Below are 25,405 nucleotides of genomic sequence, written 5' to 3'. Positions count from 1 at the left end.
TTCCCCTTGTGGGAGAGGCTAGAACTAGGGAACACAGTTTAAAATTAAAATTTAAAATAGAGATAAGGAGAAATGTTTTCTCTCAGAGGGTCGTGAGTCTTTGGAACTCTCTTCCCCAGATAGAAGCGGAGGCAGAGTCATTGAATATTTTTAAGGCAGAGGTAGATAGATTCCTGACTCACAAGGGGACAAAGATTATCAGGGATGGGTTGAATGTGGAGTTGAGGCCACAATCAGATCAACCACAATCCTATTGAATGGTGGAGTAGGCTCGAGGGGCCGAATGGTCTACTCCTGCTCCTCATTTTATGTTTGTATATTCATGTGTTAATGCACCGGTGTGCTGCTGACTGAGAAATAATAGCCAGGTCTCCTGTTGAGCCCTGGAAAGAGCCTGAAGCATAGAAGGTCAGGGTAATGGTTACCTTCACAGCCACTGGCAGGCCATGGTGGGGTGGGGTGGGGGGCTTGGGGGGGAGGTGGGGGGGGGGGTGGGATGGATGGGGGGGGGGGGGGGGGTTCCAATGGATTGTGGCTCCAGTTGCTGCTGTACCATGTGACAAGCATCTGTCACAACATCATGGCTCAACCTGAGTCTTCTCCAGCCCTGGTTTTCTGTCATGTTGAGGTCAGTCTGTACACCCTCCCCTCAGGGTAGAACCTGGTTGTCCTCCCTCTCCTCCTCCACCTTCCTGCTGTTTGTGCCACTGCCTCTTCCCCCTGACCTTTGGCCTGCTCTCTGGGCTCCAGCTGCTCACTTGGAATGGCTTCTACTGCCTCTGTGTGAAAGGGTGCCATGCCCATCCTCTATGGTCCATCAGACAAAGCACTATGCACACTTCTGAAGTACTAATTTCTTCCTTGCACGTGGATGCAACAGTCAGCGGGGGCAACAAGAAATTGCCCGGGCAGAGCAGCAGCCCCACCCTCCCAATCCCTTGGGTCATGGGAAGACAGTGGGAGTTAAGCTCTCGACACTTCTGGGCCACTAAATATAAACTGAAATGTAACTACAGGAGTACCTCACATCTCCAAGGGGGCAACCTGATTATCCAAAATAAATACACAAAAAACAGACCCCTCCCCTCCCACCCCCCCTCACCCTGATCTGGTCTGCTCTGTGCACCACGGGATCCATACGGCTGGAATGCCAAAGTTGGAACTCAGTGGAGGCAGCTGATGATTTGATTGGCCAGCTGCCCCCGTGAATCACATATATGTGAAACTTGGCCGGTCAAACCTGCCCCCGTGAGAATGGAACACGCTATGTTCAGGGGCGGGACTTAGTCCTTCTGACAATTTCCATAATTTTTGGCACAACAGAGAGAGCATCTCCGTCGTAGCGAAAATCTGGGCCCCAGAATTGGAGGAGTGCAGGGGATCTCAGGGGGGTGGTAGGGCGAGAGGAGCTTACAGAAGTAGGAAAGGGGCAGGGCTGTGGAAAGCTTTCAGCACAGGGATGAGAATTTTAACATTGATGCATTATCAGACTAGGAGCCAATGTAAATCAATGAGCACAAGGAGTGATGGGTGATTGGGTTTTTGGTCCAAGTTAGGTTACAGGGGTCAAGGTTTTGGATGAGCCAGGCAGATAGGTCAGACTGGGTAAAGATGACAGGTTTCCTTTTCTAAGGAACATTGGTAGACCAGTGGATTAGGATGACAGTCTGACAGATTCATGGGGCAGAATCTTCTATTCAGTGAGCAGTGGGGGGCTGGGCCCGCTCGCCGACATGTGAAATGATGCAGGGTGATGTTGGGCGTGCGTCCCGACATCACTCCGCGTCATTTAGGTTTTCAGTTCGGAGGCGCACAGCCAAATCGGTTGCACGCCCGCCGAACTGTCAAAGGCCTATTAAGGTCATTAAAAAAGTAATTAACATGTTTAATGGACCTGCCCGTCCAGCTTTAGGGTTGTGGGTAGGCCAGGAGCCCAGGCGGGCTTCTGAAAAAACATGAAAACTCATCCACGGGCGGGATGAGGTTTCATGAGGGTATTAAAATTTTTATAAAATGGTTAAATAAAAGAAATTGACATGCCCCAGCTCATGTGACAGTGGCACATGAGTGGACATGTCGGTAATTTTTTTCCCTTCTATTCAAATTTTCAAAGCTGAGCTGATTTCCCTGAGGCGGCACTTTGCCTCAGCGAGATCTGTGCGCTCTAACATGTCATTGCGCACTCCCGGCTCAGGGAATCCCCACCTCCCCATCCGTACAGGGAGTGCATAGCGCTTCCTGGTGGACGTCACCCTGGGAGGGCCTTAATTGGCCTGCCCACGTAAAATGGGCACCGATCGGCAACCCGCCCACCCGTGCCCGCTCCTGCACATCCCCCCCCCCCCCCCCCAAATGGGGGCAAAGGCAAAGTGTTGCCCTGGTCACTTTTACTGATGCCAACTTTTAGATCTGGATCTTTTTTTAAAATGAATTCACATTCTAGAACTGCCGTCGTGGGATTTGAACTCAAGTTCTCAGAATTGTTAATCTTTCTGCTTCCCCTGACTCCAGATAACAACTGCAAGCTTAGCTGTGGATCTTGCCTCTGCCTAAATTTGGTTAGGCCCCAGCAGGCACCTGGAGCACCGCATAGGTGCCCACTGCTTACCTGCTATGATTGTGGCACCTGAGGATAAATTCAGACCGTCTTTGGGCCGCTCCATTCTGGAGTGTGGTTGGGATCACACTGGGTTTTGGTGCTAATGAATTTAGGCCCAATTGTGTCTCCGTCACTTCTTATTTCCGGGCACTCTGCTTGAAATCAACTGGGCCCATGGATGAAAAGTCTCTTCTGTGTTAAGGGTATAAAGGGTGGTGTTTGAACTAAATCTGGACAATGTTAATCATATTACTACAAAACATAAACTCAGTTTCAATACAGTCTTTGATCTGACTTTAAATACCATTGTGAATCCTACTGAAGGTCATCAGGCTGAAGTGGAAAATGGAATGTTTTTTCTGTGGTCATGAATGAGGGATACAGTGTAGGGGGAACTTTACTCTGTATCAAACCCCATGCTTTACCTGTCCTGGGAGTGTTTGATGGGGACAGTGTAGAAGGAGTTTTACTCTGTATCTAACCCTGTGCTGTAACTGCTCTGGGAGTGTTTGATGTGGACAGTGTAGAAGGAGTTTTACTCTGTATCTAACCCTGTGCTGTAACTGCTCTGGGAGTGTTTGATGGGACAGTGTAGAGTCACATTCACCACAGCAGTGATGCCTCTACAGTTCAATTCCGACATGGAGCTGGGTTATTGAAATCTGTTGGCTGCCATCTGGAAAATTATTCTTACTGGAAATTTGCATCTGCTGCAGGAAGTGACACAAACGAATATCTGAGGCTCAGGTCTGAAGAAGTCAGGATGGTTTCAACCAATGTGATTCTCGTGATGCCAGAAAGAATATCCAATTGGAAACTAACAATGCTCCCCATTGACAGTAAGTGATCTTTTTGTATATTCAAATCTGAGTGGGTCAATTACCAGAGGTGATAGATTTAAAATTGTTAGCAAAAGATTTAGGGGTGGAAGAGGAGAGATTTCTTCATTCAGATAGTAACTGGATCTGATTGAGCGCTACCTGATAAGATATTGGAATCTGATTTCTAAAATAGTTTTAGAAGGGAGTTAGACTGGCATTTGAGGATGAGGAATTTAAAGGGTTATGAACAAGATGCAGGGATAATGATCGGCCAAATTACTTTCCTCTGTGCTGTAAGTTTCTGTGAAACTATATTCGTTTCAGTGAAGGACTATTATTTCTAACTAGATTAAAAACAGATTTTTTTTGGAAAATGCTGGGTGTCTATCTGGGTGGAGCTCAATGCCATTGTAAGAGACCTCAAATCATGGAGAAATGTATGTAAAGATTCCATTGTCAGATATAGAATGTGCAATCTCGTCTATTGGGATGCAACCCACTTCATAAAAATTGGGTTGGGGAATAAAACATACTTCATGAGCCCTTAAATATGATGAATGATACCCAATGTGTCTATCTGCGTCCATGTGTGGTACAGGAGCAGGGAGGTGTATCTGGGATGCTGACATGCAGGTCAGTAAAATAGCAATACAGGTTAACAAGGCTGTAAGAAAACAAACAAAGCACTTGGGTTCATTTCTAGAGGGATAGAATTGAAAAGCAGAGAAGAAATATCACATTTACATACAACCTTGGTTAGACCACACGGAGTACTGTGAACATTTCTGGTCTCCATATTATATGAAAAAAGGACATGGGATACTGGAGAAAGTGACAAAAAAGACTTACTAGAATGATACCGGAACTGAGAGGTTATACCTATTTGGAAAGATTGAACAGGCTGGGACAAAAACAGAATTACCTGGAAAAACTCAGCAGGTCTGGGAGCATCGGTGGAGAAGAAAAGAGTTGATGTTTTGAGTCCTTATGACCCTTCAACAGAACTGAGTGAATATTAGAAGAGGGGTGAAATATAAGCTGGTTTAAGGTGGTGGGGGGGCGTGGGGGGAGAGAACTGAGGGGGGTGGTGTGGTGTGGTTGTAGGGACAAGCAAGCAGTGATAGGAGCAGATAATCAAAAGATGTCACAGACAAAGGAACAAAGAAGTGTTGAAGATGATGATATTATCTAAACGAATGTGCTGATTAAGAATGGATGGCAGGGCACTCAAGGTACAGCTCTAGTGGGGGTGGGGTGGAAAGACTAGCAGGGCATAGAAGATTTAAAAATAATGGAAATAGGTGGGAAAAGAAAAATCTATATAAATTATTGGAAAAAAACAAAAGGAAGGGGGAAGAAACAAAGGGGGTGGGGATGGAGGAGGGAGTTCAAGATCTAAAGTTGTTGAATTCAATATTCAGTCCAGAAGGCTGTAAAGTGCCTAGTCGGAAGATGAGGTGCTGTTCTTTCAGTTTGCATTGGGCTTCACTGGAACAATGCAGCAAGCCAAAGACAGACATGTGGGCAGGAGTGCAGGGTGGAGTGTTAAAATGGCAAGCGACATGGAGGTTTGGGTCTTTCTTGCAGACAGACCGCAGGTGTTCTGCAAAGCGGTCGCTCAGTTTACGTTTGGTCTCTCCAATGTAGAGGAGACCACATTGGGAGCAACAAATGCAGTAGACTAAGTTGGGGGAAATGCAAGTGAAATGCTGCTTCACTTGAAAGGAGTGTTTGGGCCCTTGGACGGTGAGGAGAGAGGAAGTGACGGGGCAGGTGTTGGATCTTTTACGTGGGCATGGGGAGGTGCCATAGGTAGGGGTTGAGGAGTAGGGGGTGAAGGAGGAGGGAACCAGGGTGTCCCAGAGGGAACGATCCCTACGGAATGCCGCCGGGGGGGTGAAGGGAAGATGTGTTTGGTGGTGGCATCATGCTGGAGTTGGCGGAAATGACAGAGAATGATCCTTTGAATGTGGAAGCTGGTGGGGTGATAAGTGAAGACAAGGGGGACCCTATCATGTTGCTGGGAGGGAGGAGAAGGCATGAGGGCAGATGCGCGGGAGATGGGCCGGACACGGTTGAGGACCCTGTCAACGACTGTGGGTGGAAAACCTCGGTTAAGGAAGAAGGAGGACATGTCAGAGGAATTGTTTTTGAAGGTAGCATCCTGGTTATATTTGTCCCTCTATCTGTCTCTCTCTGTCTCCCTCTCTGTCTCTTCTAGTTCTGACTCAGCTGCGCATCCTGCGAACTGAAAATCTAAATGACGCACAATGATGTCGGGATGCATGCCCAAAGTCACCCCGCGTTATTTTACGCCTCCGCGAGCGGGCCCTGCCCCCACTCGCCAAGCCGAAGATTCAGCCTCATGTCTCTTTGCAAACTCCTTATGTCCTCTTCACAACTTAGTTTCCTACCTACCTTTGTGTCATCAGCAAAGTTAGCAACAATACATTTGGTCCCTTTGTCCAAGTCAGGGATGGTGGTGTAGTGTAGAATTAGTGCTGGACTAGTAATCCAGAGGCCCAGGCTAATGCTCTGCAGTCATGGGTTCAAATCCCACCATGGCAGCTGGTGGTATTCAAATCTACTCAGTAAATCTCAGTCTCAGTAATGGTGACCATGGTAGCTGTTGATTGTTGTAAAAACCCTAGTGTTCACTTAAGTTCTTCAGGGAAGGAAATCTGCTGTCCTTACTTAGTTGACTCTGAACTGCCCTCTGAAATGTCCTAGAGAGACACTTAGGGTGGGATTTTCCACACCTGCCCCCTGCTGGGATCTTCCAGTCCCATCACAAATCAATGGACTTCTGGCTGGGGCGCTGCCTCGCCTGCAGTGGGTCCCGCCCACAATGGGGCTAGAAAATCCTGGCCTTGGTTCAAGGGCAATTCAGGATGGGTAAAAAATGCTGGCCTTGCCAGTGATGCCCATAGCCCATGAAAGAATAAAGGAAAAAAATAGTTGAAGCTCTAGCACTGATCTCTCTGGCACTCCTCTTGTCACATCTTGCCAACCTGAAAATGACCCATTTACGCCTATCTCTGATTTCTGTTAGCCATGCTAATATGTTACCCCTACACCATCAGCTCTTATTTTGCATAGTAACCTTTGATGTGGCACCTTGTCAAATGCCTTCTGGAAATCTATGTACAGCACAACCACAGATTCCCCTTTATCCACATAGCTTGTTATATCCTCAAAAGAATCCAGTAAATTAGTAAAACATTATTTCACTTTCACAAAACCATGTTGATTCTGCCTGATTACACTGAGATTTTCTAAGTGCCCGTTATAACCTCCTTAATAATAGATTCTAGCAATAGACCCTATGACATATAAGATGGTCCCTAATAAATTCAATAGAGAATTCATGAGAAACTAATTTGCCCAGAGAGTGGTTAGAATGTGGAACCAGCTACCACAGGGAGTGGTTGAGGTGAATATCAATGATGCATTTCAGGGGAAGCTGGATAAACACATGAAGGAGAGAAGAACAAAAGAATATGTTGAAGGGGTTAGATGAAGAGGGGTAGAAGAAGGCTCAAATGGAGTATAAATACTCTATGGGACTTATTGGAACAGATGACCTCTTTCTGTGCTGTAAATACTATGTCGGTGACTAAACAACCTCCAGGTACATGGTTACAGCTTTGTTTCCCAATATTTGTCCACCTTGTGCCATCCAGGACATTGACATGTGGGATTATTTGGAGATGAGTGGGAATTGTCCCAATGTGCAATGTCAGTTCTACCCCTCCAGGCTCCATCAGTGAGGCTCACTCATTGACAATCCACTGGAGTCTTTGGGTGTGCCCACTCAATGTGACAGTGTCTACTATAGAGCATCAACCCTGTAAGAACTTGCCCAGGGAATTCAAGCTGAAAAAGATTCTTACTCTTTTCTACTTCCATTCCCTGACCCCATCATCCTTACCAAACAGTCTCCAGGACCATATATTTTTAATCTTTCCCTAACTTACACTTTATTAATTTTTTTTCTATATATGAAGAAAAAATTGCCTTCATGTCACTCCGTTCATGCTCTCAGGACATCCCAAAGCAATTTATGGCCAATGAATTACTTTGAATTGAAGAGTACTCACTGTTGTACTGTAGAAAATTTGGCAGCCAATTTATGCATAGCAAGATCCCACAATCAGCAATGTGATAATGATTGGATCATCTATTTTATCTGGTTGATGAATATATATGGCCGTGGGAACCTTCAAACCCACCTGAGAGGACAGACGGGGTCTGCGTGGGTTTAACATCCCATCTGAAAGGCAGCAGCTCCAAATGTACAGCATTCCCTCAGTTGAGGGAGTGATGTTCCCATTTAAGAAAAAGGTATCAACCTTGAATAAACCCCTAAGAGTAAGTGGCTTCAGCTGTGGCTTAATGATGGCACCCTTGCCTCTGAGTCAGAAGGTGGGTGGGTCAAGTCCTATCCAGATACTTAACTACATAATCCAGGCTAGCCTTCCCAGTGTAGTACTGAGGGAATACTACACTGTCAGAGGTGCTGCCTTTTGGATGAGATGTTAAACTGAGATTCTACCTGCCCTCTCAGGATGCAAAAGATCCCGCTGCACTATTCAAAGATGATTAGGGAAGTTCTCACCAGTGACCTGAACAATATTTCTCCCTCAATCAAGATCACTAAAACATTAAATGGAATTTAATCCACATAAGTGTGAGGTGATGCACTTGGCCAGGACAAACAAGGCATGGGAATACACGATGAATTGGAAGACCCTGGGAAATACCAAGGATTAGAGGGACCTTGGTGTGTGTGTCCACCGGTCCCTTAAGGTAGCGGGACAGGTAGATAAGGTGGTTAAGAAGGCATATGGGATACTTGCCTTTATTAGCCAAGGCATAGAATATAAGAGCAAGGAGTTTATGCTGGAACTGTATAAAATGTTGGTTAGGCCACAGCTAGAGTATTGCATGCAGTTCTGCAATCCGCATTATATATGTGATCCCACTAGAGAGTGCACAGAGGAGACTTACCAGTATGTTGCTGGGGCTGGAAAGTTTTAGTTATGAGGAGAGATTGGATAGACTGGGGTTATTTTCCCTGGAGCAGAGGAGATTGAAGGGGGACATGATTGAGGTGTATAACATTATAAGGGGCATAGATAGGGTAAACAGGAAGGAACTTTTCCCCTTGGTGGAGGGATCAATAACCAGGGGGCATAGATTTAAGGTAAGGGGCAGGAGGTTTAGAGGGGATGTGAGAAAGAAGTTTTTCACACAGAGGGTGGTGGGAATCTGGAGCTCACTGCCTGAAAGGGTGGTAGAGGCAGATACCCTCATAACATTTAAGAAGTATTTGGATGTGCACTTGTGATGCTATGGCATACAAGGCTATGGGCTGGAACATGGGAATATAATAGTTAGATACTTGTTTGACTGGTGCAGACTCGATGGGCCGAAGGGCCTTTTTCTGTGCTGTAGACCTCTATGACTCTATGACTCTATTATCTCATTGCTGTTCGTGGGAGCTTGTTGTGTGCAAATTGATTGGAGTGTCTTCTAGAAATGTATAATGGGACAAGGCAGAGAGAACTTTACTCTGTATCTAACCTTGTGCTGTACCCTCCCTGGGAATGTTTGAAGCTGACACTAGCCGCATTATCAATCCCCCAGTTCACTAGGCAGGAAATGCACAAAAAGGAGTGAGAAACATTTGTTATACTGGGCCGTCTTTTTCCTGTATAGTTAAACTCCTGATGCAGTAAAATTGCGCTTTGGGAAAACAAGGATTTCCTGTAAAAGGAATTCATTGACTTGGGAAACATACTTAGCTCAGGTAATAAATGGTTTAATTTAAAAGGTTGAATATATTATGCAAATGAAGAACGGGCCGACACATTTTTATTGCATGTTAATACTTAGCGCAAAGATGCTGATTTACATAAAATCTAAATAGGGCCAGTCACTATGCAACAGATCAGTAACCAAGGCAACAGACCCTGTGTTAACTCTCATTGACTCAAACCCTGGTCATCTGTCTTAGGGAGTGTGAATCCCTCTGTTCAGCCCCACATCCCATCCTCTACTGCTATGGCTCTACGGATAGATGCAGCTCCCATGTGTTTCTGCACCATAATGAATAGAAGGATCCCAGCTCCAATCCCTGGTCCCTGCTGGGTTAGTTGATCTCGATGCTTCAATTTTTCAATGACTTTGACTGATCCTCAACTGCTTCTGCAGAGTCCCACCATGCTCCCGAGTTGCTAAAATTTAAATCTGAGCCTAGACAGTTGGCATCAGCCAGCTCACTGGGTGGCACACCACAGATACAGCCCACCCCCCACTCTCAACTTAGGTTTGCATGTGCCCACTTTCCAGCAGGGGTGAGGGGGTCACCGGATTGTGCTGAGGAATAGGGCTTCCTTTGTCTCATGGTGCCACCCTGGACTAACCTGAGATAATTTGGCATGGTACTACCTGGGAAGTACATTTTATCATCCAAGACATTGGGATTCCAGCTCTAATCCCTGGCAATGCTGAGCTAGGACATAAGAAACAGAAGCAGGAGTAGGCCATTTGGCCCCTTAAGCCTGCTCCACTGTTCAATAAAACCATGGCTGATTTTCTACTTCAAGTCCCCTTTCCCACCCAATCCTTATATCCCTTGATTCCTTTAGTTACCATAGAATCACGACAAGCTGTAGAATCATAAATCTACTTCAATCACAGTCCCTAATCCTTTCTGTTATAAATTTGTATTTTCAAATACCTACCCTAAACAAAATAATAGCCTCTGCCTCAATGAAGCATTCCACATTCTAGTAACTCCCCACCACGTACCCCTGCTCCCCCCAGTACACACACGCACACACAAACACTCACACTTCCCTGTCACTGGGTCAAAATCCTGGAAATCCCACCCTAACAGCACTGTGGGTGTACCTACACCACGTGGACTGCAGCGGTTCAAGAAGGCAGCTCACCACCACCTTCTCAAGGGCAATTAGGGATGGGCAATAGATGCTGCGCCCACATCCCATAAATGAACAAAAAAAAACACACAAACATTAAAGGTGTTTTTCCTTTTTAACTTCTGTTCTGGTCTTGAAAATCTTAGAACAACAACTACTGCAATTTGAATTTACATGGCACCTTTAATCTAGTAAAATTAAGGATTAACTGAGGTAGAGAGATGGAGAGGTTAAGGAAGGGAGTTCCAGAGCTTAGGGTCCAGGCAGCTGACAGCATGGCCATCAATTAAAATCAGGGATGTGCAAGAGGCCAAAATTAAAGGCACACAGATATTTCATATGTTTGTGGGACTGAAGAAGATTTCCGAGATAAGGAAGGGTGAGGTGATAGAGGGATTTGATAACGAGGATAAGAATTTTAAAATTGAGCTAGTGTTTAACTGGGAGCCAAGTAAATAGTGAGAACAAAGATGATAGGTGAACAGGGCTTGGTGAGAATAGGAAATAGGCAGCGGCATTTTGGGTGACCTCACATTATGGAGAACATTACCAGCCTGGAGTGTGCTTGAAATTTTTAATATTCATTTATGAGATGTGGACTTCGCTAGCTAGGCCAGCATTTATTGCCCAACCCTAATTGCTCATGAGAAGATGATGGTGAGCTGCCTTCTTGAACTGCTGAAGTCCCTGTAATATAGGTACACCCACGGTGCTGTTAGAGAGGAGATTCCAGAATTTTGACCCAGTGACAGTGAAGGAACGGCAATATATTTCCAAGTCAGGATGGCGTGTGATTTGGAGGGAAGCTTCCAGTTGGTGGTGTTCCCATCTATCTGCTGCCCTTGTCCTTCTAGATGGTAGTGGTTATGGGTTTGGAAGGTACTGCCTAAGGAGCCTTGGTGAGTTTCTGCAGTGCATCTTGTAAATGGCACACACTGTTGATAATGTGCGTCGGTGGTGGAAGGAGTGAATGTTTGTGGAAGGGATGCCAATTAAGTGGGCTACTTTGTCCTGGATGGTGTCGAGCTTCTTGAGTGTTGTTGGAGCTGCGCTCATCCAAGCAAGTGGAGAGTATTCCATCACATTCCTGACTTGTGCCTTGTAGATGGTGGACAGGCTTTGGGGAGTCAGGAGCTGAGTTACTCGTCACAGAATTCCTAGCCTCTGACGCTGCCCTTGTAGCCAAATTATTTATATGGCTAGTCCAGTTCAGTTTCTGGTCAATGGTCAAGGGGCGATGGTTAGATTTTCTCTTGTCGGAGATGGTCATTGCTTGGCACTTGTGTGGCATGAATGTTACTTGCCAATTGTCAGCCCAAGCATGGATATTGTCCAGGTCTTGCTGCATCCTTGTCTCAGCTCATCTGTCGCTGAACCCCTCATCCATGCCTTTGTTACATTTAGATTTGACCAAGTGTGGCATCAAGGAACCTGAGCAAAACTGGAGTCAATGGGAAAACAGGAGAAAAACTCTCCTCTGGCTAGAGTCATACCTAGCATGAAGGAAGTTGGTTGTGGTTGTCAGAGTTCAGTCATCTCAGCTCCAGGACATCACTGCAGGAGTTCCTCAGAGTAGTGTCCTCGGGCCAACCATCTTCAGCTGCTTCATCAATGACCTTCCTTCCATCATAAGGCCAGAAGTGGGGATGTTCGCTGATCTTTGGACAATGTTCAGCACCATTTGCAACTCCTCAGATACTGAAGCAGTCCATGTCCAAATGCAGTTGGGTGATGTTTAATCTAAACAGAAAATTATGCAGGTAAAAACAGCAAAATCATACACTTATGTAGCAAATACATAACAAGATTCTTCAAAGGAGTATAATCCAAAAAAGATAGAGGCTAAAAGAAAGGAGGAAATATTAAGAAACTTGGTTAAATTGGTGGATTTTAAATAAATTGTGAAGGAGGAGGGGGAAGTGAAGAGATTTAGGAAGGGAACTCCAGAGTGGCCAAGATTACTGAAGGCATACTCAGCAGTAGTGGAATGGTAGGAGTAGTGAGGATACAGAGGAGCCTAGAGTTAAAGGAACCTGACTGCAGTCCATATAGTCCCAGGTTTTATCTGTGGTCCGTGCTGAGTTGGAACATAGGAAACATAAGTGATTTCCACTTTACAATTAATGTCCAGACCCTTGTCATAAAGGTCTTATTGAGGTGGATTTGCTAGTGACCAGCCTTGCAACAAAGCGTGCAAATCACACGGGTGACATTCACTATCTGAGTTCCAGCACAGACTGTACCCCAGCGAAGTCCTTCAGGCAAGGAAGGTGGAGAATAGAAGGGGGACAACCAACATTCTTTAAAAGAAAAATTAAACCCAGCAGAAATGTATAAGTAAACACAAAAACCAACTCTGCCTTAGTGTTTTTAGTATAGAAAGATTTATGCCAAATGTAGAAATAATTAGATAAACACTGGAAGGGAAAACGTTTACAGGGCTATGGGGAAAGAGCAAGGAACTGAGGTTCATTGAATAGAGCTACCAAAGAGCCAGCACAGACACGATAGGCTGAATGGCCTCCTTCTGTGTTGTAAGATTCTATGGTGATTCAGAAAAGCTCCCTCCATCTGGAAATTACTGCTGCATTATTGTCAGTTTATATCTTGCTTTGTGGCTGATACAAGTCCATAGCTGAATGGTGTGAGATTCTCCTCCCCTCGCTGTCCCCCACGCCACCCCCATCACACATTCCCCCCCCCACAACCCACACCCCCCCCCCGCTCAACCAGCTCTCTGTCGACACGCAGACAAGCAGCTTTTTCTCTTCACTCCTGGCACCCCCCACCTCCCCACTTCTCCTAAGGCGCTTGTCTGAGGGAGATGGACAAAGAAGCTCCATTATACCATAGCCAGGGAAAGTTTCAGGCAACAATACGGGCGGAGGTGTGAATAGCAGAGTGTGCATTGTGCACGCCTGAGAGACCCTTGAAATCCGTGTCTGGGTTCCGAAGAGTGACGGCATTGTGTCCTGCTAACCCACCCCACCCCCAACCACCCCCACTCAGCTCTGACCCACTGCTAATGTGCAATATTTCAAACACCCAAAAACACCGTTTCAACAACACAAACTGAGGCAAGCTTCCCTTTCCAACATTTAGATCTTTCTCCTTTTGGAAAAGAACTCTTTCTTTAAACATAAGAAAGAGCTGTCATATGTTTAGCATCCAGTGTCACATTAAATCCCAGTAAAGTAATTACTTAATTTTTTTTTAACAAAACATCATGCATTTCTCACATCACCTTTCATGGGCTCAGACTGAGCTAAAGCACTTCGTAGCAATGAAGTATTTTTGAAATGTAGTCTCTGTTCTAATGTAAGAAATGTGGCTGCCAATTTGCACAAAGCAAGATCCCACAAACAGCCAGATCATCAGTTTTGGGTGCGCATTTACTCAACAGATCGTTTCTCGTTCTGGGAAGAAATTGCCTCAAACTTGCACACATAGAAAACAGGGGGCAGAGGGTGCAAACATGCCACAAAACACATTTCTACAGGGATTAAAATGTATGGTTGAATCTAATTTTAAAGCACAGATTTCTGCACTTCTCTGTTTTTCTACACTTGATCCCCTCCTGAAGGCACTGACTACTGTCCGACTTCATTGGTACCATCTGGGCAGGAAATGGCATGCAATCCTTTGAACTTTAAACCTTAATCTTCAATGGGTCCTCTTGTAAAGCCAATGCATATTAATTATTGAATAAAATATTGACATGATTCAATATTATAGTGCCCAATTTACAGGGAACTGAGAGACCAGAAATATCCACTTTCTTCCTATATCCCTCAATCCCACCTACCCACCTTCTCCTCATATCCCTCAATCCCACTTACCCACCCTCTCCCCATATCCCTCAATCCCACCTACCCACCTTCTCACCATATCCCTCAATCCCATTTTCTCACTATAACCCTCACTCCCACCTTCTCATCATGTCCCTCAATCCCACCTTCTCACCATAACCCTCAATCCCACCTTCTAACCATACCCCTCAATCCCACTGACCCACCTTTACACCATATCCTTCAATCCCACTTACCCACCTTCTCATCATATCCCTCAATCCTACCTTCTCACCATATCCCTCAATCCCACCTTCTCACCATACTCCTCATTTCCACTTACCCACCTTCTCATATCCCTCAGTCCCACCTATCCACCTTCTCACTGAGCATGGAGCCCCGTGTAGGTATGTGACTAAATTGTTAGGCAGGTTTCTCATGCAACACGGCACTCAAACTCATATGCAGATCAGTGCTTTCTTTCTGACGGCGCTTGTTGCTAAGTGACAACAGAAAGAATGAAAGAAAACAGCATGAACGTTTAAAAAAATAATCTGATCAGGATTTAACCTCTGAAACCACCCAACTTGGAGGAATAAAAAGAGTCTTAAATAATGTTGTGGTTGATGGATCTAGCATGGAGCACTCAGCTGTGAAAATGGTGAAGAGACGAAGCAAATTTGCCAATGGGAATCTGGAATGTTCAGGAGGAAGTGTCCCACTTAGGGCAGCCTTCCTTGGTCAAATAAAAAAAAACAGATTAAGATATAAAATGTGTGGGCTTGATGAGCGGCTGTAGTGAGATTGTAGCTACAGTTACAGGAGTGAGGTTCCTTTGTCTAAAAGAAGTTGATTTTTTTTTTGACGTGTAATGATGGCTGGGAGGAACTACATTCCCATGCTCTCCCTGTGTTTGTCCACTTTTGAAAACTTTCACCAAAACCAGCAGAACCTTGAATAAATAAAGCATGTCTTGTCTTTCACAAATGGGTGTCAGAATCTGAGCACAAGTAAAGGAAAGAACTTGCGTTTATAAAGCACCTTCCAAGACCAATGAAGTATTTTTGAAGTACTCACCACCACCACCTCAAGGGCATTTAGGGATGGGCAATAAGTCAGCAATGCCCATATCCCTGAAAGAATAAAAAAGTTGTATTCAATACTGTAATGTAGGAAACACGGCAGCCAATTTGTGCATAGCAAGCTCCCACAAATAACAATGTGATGTTGGTTGAGGGATAACTATTGAGGAGAACATTAGTGTTAAACTCCCTGTTCTTCTTCAAAACACTGTCCTGAGGCCTTTCATATCCACCTGAGAAGGAAGTGGGACCCCAGTTTAACATCTCATCCAGCTGCCCAGCTCTCACTCAGTACTGCACTGGGTAACAGCAAAGTAATGCGCTCAAGACTCTGAAGGGGGACTGGAACCCACAATCTTTGGATTTAGAGGTGAGAATGCTACTCATTCGGCTATGGCTGACACCATTAGGACTCGAGTTACGGGAGGCAATCAGTGAGGTGGCTCCAGAGGTTAATTAATGGGCAGACAGAAGTAGCGAGGAGGGACATGTTTGGAAAGAAAATTCCAGGTATTAATGATTCGAGGTTCTGTCAACCACAGGGCAGTGGCGAGGAGGGCAGTGATGAGGAGAGGGGATAGCGAATGGAGATGTGGAGAGGATGGGTGAAAGAAGGATCAGGTGTGAAAGAAGAGTTGGAAGAGGGGACGGCTTGTAGCGGCAACATGTGGAGATTCTGGGGGCAGGATGGGGAAGCAGGGGCTGTGGTGATGATAAAATTCAGCTCTTTGAGCTTAATACTCTTACCATGTTACTAGGCAACCGGTCAAAATATGAACTTGTCCAGTCCAAAACTGACCAGGAGGCAACATTGAGAAATCAGTGTGGTGGAAAAGCTGAGTGGGCAAGAAAACATTAGGCAAAAAATAAAACACGGGCAGAACAAAGAGGACCAGGGCCGTGGTGAAAATCCTTGTCGTCTCCCTTTCAGTCTCTCGTGTCAGTACTGTTCCCATTAATAACCAGAGTCTGATGTTTCAGAAGCGAATTAAAACTTACCTTTCAGTCACTTGTTTTAATCCATTTATTTAAGGCCCTCAAGTAAAATTGAAATCCTGGCTGAAACTGACATTTGTAAAATCAACTCACCATAAATTCTGCATTTCAGCCGCTATCCCCTGCTGCTAAAATTTTATTCCCTTTTATTTTAATTTGATTATTGTCCCCGTCCCCCTGAATTTATTCCTCAATATTAATTGCTGATAAAAGACCTTGCAGCTGGATCTCATGCTACGCTTGTCCCCGTGCCAGTCCGTGATTATCTTGGGGAAACCTGGATGCCATCTGTGGACCAGCTAATAGGGAGAGAAAGAGAGAGATGGGGAGAGAGAAACAGCACCCACTCTGTTATTCAAATTGTAAGGCAATACGATTAAAATGAACTGTGAGGATATAATTAAAGTGGGAGTCTCATCCCCTGCTTACAGACACAGGTCTGCTCACCATGGATATGTGCCTGTGCATGTTTGTGGGAATGTACAGATGTCTGTAATGCTGTGCACACGTGTTTTTGTGCATATCTCTATCAGAAGGGTGAGTCCATCTCCCATTTATGCCTGGGCATCTGAGCATGTTCTGTAGACATGCCGCTTGCCTATGTGTTTGTGTAGATGTTATTGTGTGTCCACATCTGATATGTGGGAATGAATGCATGTGCCCCTGTCCTATTTATTTTGCTATCCATGTGTGACTGTGTACAGACAAACTGAAAAGCTAATTTAAAATTAAATATAAAATCAAAATGAAATTAATTTGAAGGATTGAAGATTCTTGGTGACCCTGGGATGACCTGGCCCTCATGTCTTTTATTAAGTTCCACCCTTCTCATTTGGGCGCAGTTCCACAGGTGCCAGATGCCATGGGTACCTTGCCTAAGCGCCCGCTGTTTAATGTAAGGATTTAGGCAGAGATTATCAACAACCACAACTTGCACTTATATAGTGCTTTTTGTTACTGTCATGATAATTGTATTGTTAAGGTTAAGGATAAAAAGGTGGAGAGTATTGATTTATTAAGTATCTTGAGCACGTATAAAGAGGGACTGCACATTGGCCCCAAGTCCCGAAACCTCCCTCGGGAACCATGGCCCCACACTTTTAGCTGTCTTGCAGAAATTCCCTCCCCACCTTTTTGTTCTGCATAGCATTCTGTCCCACCCTCCAAAGGAGGTGGGGATCCTCAGTGGTGGGCCCTCTATGCAGGAGACATCACCTTGACCATTGGAGATCTGGCATGGAGGGTATTGCATGTAGCAGTATAGTACAATCGTAGGTTAAGATAGTTGGTGGACTTCCAGGCCTTGAGGAGTCTGTGTTCCATGTTTATGTAGATTGCCTGAGGTTGCAGCCCCTCTTCTATTATTTGAAGGGGATGCTTCTCAACCTTTGGTTGCACTTCAGCCCCACGCTCCTGATCTTTGGCCACCCAGTACAGAGTGGGTTGGGCAGGGCGGATGATCTCCTTGTTAGGCTGCTCCTGGGCCTGGCCAAGGTGGCCATCAATAGGTCCAGGCAGTGGGCAGTTGAGGGGTTCATCCAGCCCGACTGTCTGTCCCTTTTTTGTGGCTACCTTCACATCCAGTGTCCCTGGAGAGGGAGCATGTGGTGTCCACTGGTATGCTTGAGACCCTCCACAACCGGTGGGCATGGCAGGAGCTGGAGTGCATCATCAGCCCCCACAATGTCATTTTGATTTAGTTTGATAAGTTTCCTTTAATATTTTGTCCTTTTGTACAGTGCCCATTTAAGGGACTATCACTTTAATTTAATTTGTTAATTTTGTTTCCCTCTGGTTAATTGGTTTCAACCAAAAGAGTATAAACGGGGGCTGCTGGGACACTGGGTTTGTTAGTAGATTGGAGGCAGACATTTTTAATGCTGCATTATGTAAATGAACAGACTACCAAGAAAATGATTTGGGTCTAGTTTCAACCATCTGGCTTGGGATCCATTTATCACCTTTAATTTGGGAAAACTTTCCAAGGCTCTTCACAGGAGAGTTATCAAATAAGTTTGACACTGAGCCACATAAGGAGATAGGGCAGGGGACCAAAAGCTTGGTCAAAGAGGTATGTTTTAAAGAGCACCTTAATGGAGGAAAGAGAGATAGAGAGGCAGAGAGATTTAGAAAGGAAATCCAGAGTTTATGGCCCCGTCAGTTGAAGCCATGGCCACCAATGGTGGATCAATTAAAATTGAGGATATGCAAGAGGCCAGAATAAGACAAGTGCGGAGATCTTGAAGGGTTGTGGAGCTGGAGCAGATTACAGAGGGAGGGCAGAGCGAGTCAATGGAGGGATTTGAAAACGTGGATGAGAATTTTACAAATCAAAATGATTTTCCTTTCCTTAGCTCATGGATGTTCCCTATAGCAGCCCTCTCTTCAGCCTGATAGAATTAGCTAACTCATCACAGAGCTCTGCCATCAAACTTTGTACTGTACAGTACCACACAATGGTTTAGATTTAGTACAGCCTGCAGCAGGAACCAGGGCAGTAGTAGTGGTATTGTCACTGGGCTAGTATTCCAGAGACCTAGGGTAATCCTCTGGGGACCTGGGTTCGACTCCTGCTATGGCAGATGGTGGAATTTGAATTCACCAAAAATCTGGAATTAAAAGTCTAATGATGACCTTGAAATCATTGCCAATTGTCCAAAAAAACCCATCTGGTTCACTAATCTTCTTTAGGGAAGGAAATCTGTCATGCTTAACTGGCCTGGCCTACATATGACTCCAGACCCACAGCAATCTGAACAAGGGCAAGTTGGGATAGGCAATAAATGCTGGCCTAGCCAGCGATGCCCAAATCCCACGAATGAATAAAAAAAAAGGCCCACTTGATCGCAGGAGAGGCCTCGTGCCAGTCGCCCACTTGCAGAAGAACCTCCCCTGATTAAGACAGAGGGCGGAAAGGGCTGTCGCCAGATTCCCAGCCACTGCTGGTGGGATATTAATTAGGCTCATAAATGAGCCAATTAACAGTTTCCCTGAGACCACGGCAATTTAGTGGTGCTGCATGAATCTCCCTTGCCCTTGGGAGACCGCCCAGCAAACTCTGCCAATGACAACCGGGGGGCGGGGGTGGGGGCAGTTGGTGGAGGTAGGGATTCCACATTATCGGGAAATCTGTGCTTGATTGGAGGACTCGGCATCGGGAAGAGGTGGCGCCACTGAAAACCAACCCCTTTGCCCTTGCCTTCCGGCACTCTGCCCCACCAGCCCATTGCCCCCATCCTGCCCATGCATGTTTGGTCTGGTAGGGTTCCATGGTGTTCCTCGGCCTCTGATTGGCCAGCAGCTCTCACCAGGTGGGATTTCCGCCACGGGAGACCTCAATCGCAGGAGAGGCCCAACAGTGGCCACTTAATTGACTGATAGGCACTTGATTTCATCAGACCTCCTCCAAGTAACTGATGGGGGTCCCTGTTGGTTCTCCAACTGGTGGGGGAGGCCCCATCGGCCCCACAAAATCCAGCTCATTGTATTCCTTTCACAACCCCCGAGATGTCCAAAAGCGCTTTACAGCCAAAACAAATCATCGCTGTGAAGTGGGAAACACAGCAGCTCAATTTCTGTTCAGCAAGCTCTCACAAACAGCAGTGTGATAATGACTAGATAATCCATTGTTAGTGATGTTGGCTGTGGGTAAATATTGGCCCAGGACACTGGGGAAAACACCCATCCTCTTCTATGAAATAATGACCATGGATTCTTTTGTGTCCACCTGAGAGGGCAAATAGGAGGCCTCAGTTTAACATCCCATCTGAAAGACTCCACCTTCAACAGCCCAGTGTCAGCTTGGATTATGTGCTCAAGTCTCTGGAGTAGTCTAGGAACCCATGATCCACTGACTCAGAGGTATGAGTGCTACCTGCTGAGCTCCTAGTGACCTATCAGAGCCATAAGGAGAGGCCATTTCACGTGAATGGTTTTGTTTGCTGGTGAGATGGAAGAATCATTGTCCTTAGTTACCTATTTATGTGATTTATTTTTGTGCTTGTCTGTCATGTTATCTTGTACATGTTGAATTAATTTCAGCATCATTGCCCCCTGATGTAATAGCACTCCTCATATTATTGATCCAGCCATAATATTTCTGATTAGCTGTGTAATTGATGTCAGTCTGCTCAATAAAGTGACCAGCAACGTTAGCAAATATCACTTGAGTAACCCAAACTTGTCATCAGCTTCCACTGATTCCTTTTCCCTTCAACTGCTTATTCATTTTTTCTTCCCTTGTGCCCAAAAGATCCTCCAAATGGCCAATGAGTGTTGATGGACTATTCGGCAATGAAAGGCATCACAGGTAACCATACTCCCTGTGTGTGTCCAAAGTTTAGACATGTTCACTTTCTGGCAGGGCTCACTTGGGGTCAGTGATCACAGGTGTTCCTTAGTAAGATTATCTTTTCCACCATCATAGAGTGCAAATGAACCATCAAGACTCAGGTTTGATCTTGCCTGGTCCATTCTGAGCAAGCTGACCTCAGGCAGGTCAGAGGTTGTTGGAGATGGAGCAATGGTACAACTGATACAATATTTGGATAGTCACTTGCATTGCCATAGCCTCCAGGTCTATGGGCCAAGCGCTGGAAAATGGAATTAGTGTAGTCAGATCCTTGTTGACTGGCATAGACACGATGGGCCAAATGGTCTCTTTCTGTGCTGTAAATGTCTATGAGCCTATGACTGGTCTCAGATTAAGGGGATGACAAATCAGCCAGGGATCTCACTCCTGATCACTAGAGAGCTGCACCTTCTGGAATTATGTGCATGTGTACTGGGTGTGTGTGTGTGTGTGTGAGTGTGTGTGTGCGCGCACATGTGCAAATATGTATATGCAGCTGTGCATTCATCAGCATGCATGTGTGTGTGTGCGTATGCATATGTGTGTCACAGTTCCAGCTTTCAGGGGAAGAGGTGAGATGTGAGGTTTATAAAGCGTGATTTTAGTCAGCAAAACTATCAGATATCAATTATCTTTAGACATTTTGTAAACCATGCAGTATACATCTTTATTAATAGTGATCTGTCCTGCATTAATAGAAAACTACTGTAGTTAGTGTACAGGGTATAAATGAAGTTGTTTGTCCACTGTTTAAAGGAGTCAATGGTTAGACAATAGTTTACTCCCTGGGCAGAATTTTCACCTCTGTGGGCGGGTGCATGCCCAACCCATTCGAGCGTGAAATGATGCGCGTTGATGTCGGGTGAGCGTCCTGACATCAACGTGCAGTCGTGCGATAGTTCCGTCGGCGGGTGCAGCGGGAATCGGCAGCGCGCCCGCCAACAACTAAAAGGTCTGTTAAGGCCATTAAAGTATTGATTCAATTAAATTTTTGGCTGCCCGTCCAACATTATGGTTAGCAGGCAAGCAAAAAGGCCAAGCAGCCTTTGCATTTTTTTTGGAAACCTCATCCAACATCAAATAAAAGATGAAATAAAACTTTTCAAATTTCACTTAAAACATGTTCCTACTCATGTGACATGAGGGGACATGTTTTATAACATTTTTCTAATCTTCATTTTTTTTTAAACTCTTCATCTCCCTTAGGCAGCCCTGTGCCCCAGGGCGATTCTTAAGCGCACACTCGCGCACATGCACCAAGTTCCCCTCTCACCCTGCTCGCCCTCCTCCCCTCTCCATCCCTGATACAGGCAGCACTGAGCGCTGCTGCTCACGTTTCACACTGGCCCTCCAGCGTGAAATCGCCTTCCAGCCTCGATCACGGACAGCGGGCAGCTTCCTGACCTCCACCGCCCGCCCCTGCCAAGCCTGCCCACTGAGGTCAAAATTCTGCCCCCGGTGTATTTTCCAGGCCTTCTTAGGAATGTGTGAATGACAGGAAATCAAAGGATAAAATATGAGCAATAAAGAACAGGTCTATTAGAAACAAAACAGAAAAAAAGACAGGTTAATGTTAAACTGACTTGTATCAACTATCAGTGGCCCTTCAGACGAAACATTAAATGAAGGCCCAGCCTACCCATTCAGATGGATGTTAATGTACCTGTGCCACTCGTGGAAGGGTGCATGGGCAACATTCAACCAATAACGCCAGAAATAGCTTAACTCATGAGTGCAGTATTGAGGGTCCGAGACCCACTCTAGATATTTGAACACATAATCCAAATCCAACAATCCCAATGCCAGTATTGCAGAATTGCTGCATTGTCGGAGGTCTTTCAGATGAGACATTAAACCGAGACCCTCTCTGCCCTCTCAGGTGCTAAGTTTCAAAGGATTCACAAAATGCCAGCAAGCTGACTCAAAGCTAATTTTGTTAAAAGGTGCTATGACATTTTCAAAGAAGAGCAGAAGGGAATTCCCCCTGGTATCCTGCTTCCAATATTTATCCCTTAACCAACAGCACCCAAGAATACAGATAATGCAGTCGTTATCACATCACTGTGGAATCTTGCTGTGCACTGAACAGCTGCCACATTTCCTATGTTACAACAGTGACTACACTTCAAAAAGTACTTAATTGGCTGCAAAACATTTTGGAATGCCCTGAGGTCATTGAACTTGCTGTATGTTATTTTGTTTATCTGTTTGTGGGATCTTACTGTACACAAAATAGTCGTCAGGTTTTCCCTGGATAACAGTAACGACACTTTGAACTGAACCGTTGTATGGAAGGAACCTCAAAGAGTTCCTGAGAGACCTGATAAGATGTTGCATAAACATGTGTCTTGCCTCCCTGGTTATCGGTCTGTATTTTCATTGTTTGCGGAAATCAAGTGCAGATCGTAGGGCTTATTCTGCTTGGCATGTTAGGTAAAGGACAGTGGACTTTTAATAGAGAGAGAATCTGCAGTTAAATAAGGGAATCCAACACGATTACAATATACAATTAAATGATCCCTGAACAGGCCACACCTCGCATTAATGTAAAAAGTTTCAAAGGATTCACAAATGCCAGCAAGCTGACTCAAAGCTAATTTTGTTAAAAGTTTATGAATAGTATATAATCACAACTCATAGAAGCTTACAGCACACAGGAGGCCATTTGCACCATCGTGCCTCTGCTGGCTCTTTGAAAGAGTTTCGTGCCACACCCCCACTTTTTGCCTGAATCCCTGTAAGTTCCTCATCCTCAAGCGCCTGTCCAAATCACTTTTAAAATTATTTATGGAATCAGCGTCCATTGCCTCTTCAGTTGAGCATTCCAAATCCTGACAACTCTCTGAGTGAAAAGATTTCTCCTTGTCCCTCCCGGGATATTTTGCCAATGGTCTTAAATCTATGACCCCTGGCTATTGACCCACTCGCAAGAGGGAATAATTTTTCCTGATCTAATCTATTAGTTGATAGGTGACTTAAAAAATATTGGTTTTCAAAATTCCTCTCCTGTGCTGCGTTAATAGCAGAGATGAAGGTTAGCTCATAATGGTTGGAAATTAAAACATGTTTATATTCATTTTATGAATGGTCTGAATTGAATGAAGGACTAGTCACCCTGCCTGTGTGTTAAGACACTGAAGCAACTTACTGTTTTCTCTCCCACCTGCCCTCTATGGCTAAGAGCTGTCAGCTTTGAATGTTCGGGCTCACTCCCCAAGCAGTGACAGGTTGCAAAGCCTGACAGCACTGACTGTCTTCCAACCCCCTTTTTGTGGTTCTCATTCCCTAATATTGGTGGGTCAGATCTTGTGTCAGTGACAGTGTTAGTATAGGAAGAGAGTTGCAAGGAGAATGGGGATAAAGAGGGAAGGAGAGAGAGAGAGGGATTGCTACCAATAGCCTGTGGTGTGTGAGAAAGAGAGAGCGAGAGAGAGAGAGATGAGACTATTTTTCTAATAATGATGTCTACTGTCTTGGATTAACCTCTCTCCTGGCCAATTGTCACCCTGCTGTTGCTTTCAGTGCTGCAGTAAGATGCCAGGGGCGGTTCCATCGCTATCCCTGACTGGCTCTCTCTCTCTGTCTGTCATCTTAACCGTCCTTTAGCTTTGAAATTGGTTTTAAATTCCTGCCAAACTGTTCCTCTCTGACCCACAATTCATTGGCAGAACAAGGCACGGTTGTAATATTAAATCTCAGATATAAAATGTGGGAGTGGCAGCAATCAGTCACTAGAAATCTGTGAGTTTTAATTTAAGGGGGATACAGCTGTCAGTCTTCTCAGTCTGTCATCTGTTTAATTAATTTATGCTTAATTTATAGGCCTTGAGTGACAACAACAACAACTTGCATTTATTTAGCACCTTTAATGTCCCAAAGCACTTCATGGGAGCGTTATCAAATAAAATTTAACACAAAGCCACAAAAGGAGACATAAAGACAGGTGACCAAAAATGTCATGACCTGGGTAGGTTTTAAGGAGCATCACAAAGGAGCAGAGAGTGGTAGAGAGGCAGAGGTGTTTAGGGAGGGAATTCCAAAGTTTAGGGTCTTGGCAGCTAAAGGTACAGCCACCAATCGTGGAGCAATTAAAATGAGGGAAGCTGAAGAGGCCAGAATTAGAGGAGCACAGAGATCTCGGAGGGCTGTAGGAATGGAGGAGGTTAAAGAGCTAGGGAAGGGCAAGACTTCAGCATGTAATCTGAAGGAGCGTTACATTGTCAGAGTGCCATCTTTCAGGTGGGACGTTAAACTGAGGCCCCATCTGGCTATTCAGCTGGATGTAGAGGATCCATTAGCCATAGTTCTGCCATTGTCCTGGCCAACATTCCTCCTCCATAAAGACTATCAAAAGAAGATTAGGTGACTGTTTAACTCACTGCGGAGTATGGGATCGCACTGTGTGCAGATTGAATACTGTGTTTGTCTCCACAGGGACTGCAGCAGTTCAAGAAGGCAGCTCATCACCACCTTCTCAAGGTCAACTAGGGATGGGCAATAAATGCTGGCCCAGCCAGTGAAGCCCACATCCTGTGAATGAATAAAAAAAAGCAATAGCCGTGGTAACGCTTCTCAAGCACGTCATTGGCTGAAAAGTGCTTTGGGAAGTCTTGAGGATGTGGAAGGTGCTATCTAAATGCGAGTTTTTTCACTCTGTTAACAGGAGGGCAACTGAGACGGGAAAGTACCTGAGATGGGAATAGCCATGAACAAGGAGAGCAACACGTACAAGAAACAGCACATCAGAATTCTGACCCTTTGTCCAATACTAATCTATCTTTGGTAGGGTTGTTAAGTTAGTTGATAAAATGCATGACGCAG

Source organism: Carcharodon carcharias, chromosome 14, assembly GCF_017639515.1.
Source record: "Carcharodon carcharias isolate sCarCar2 chromosome 14, sCarCar2.pri, whole genome shotgun sequence".
NCBI classification, from domain to species: domain Eukaryota; kingdom Metazoa; phylum Chordata; class Chondrichthyes; order Lamniformes; family Lamnidae; genus Carcharodon; species Carcharodon carcharias.
The sequence above is the reverse complement of the archived record's forward strand: the minus strand, read 5'-3'. Positions refer to the sequence as shown.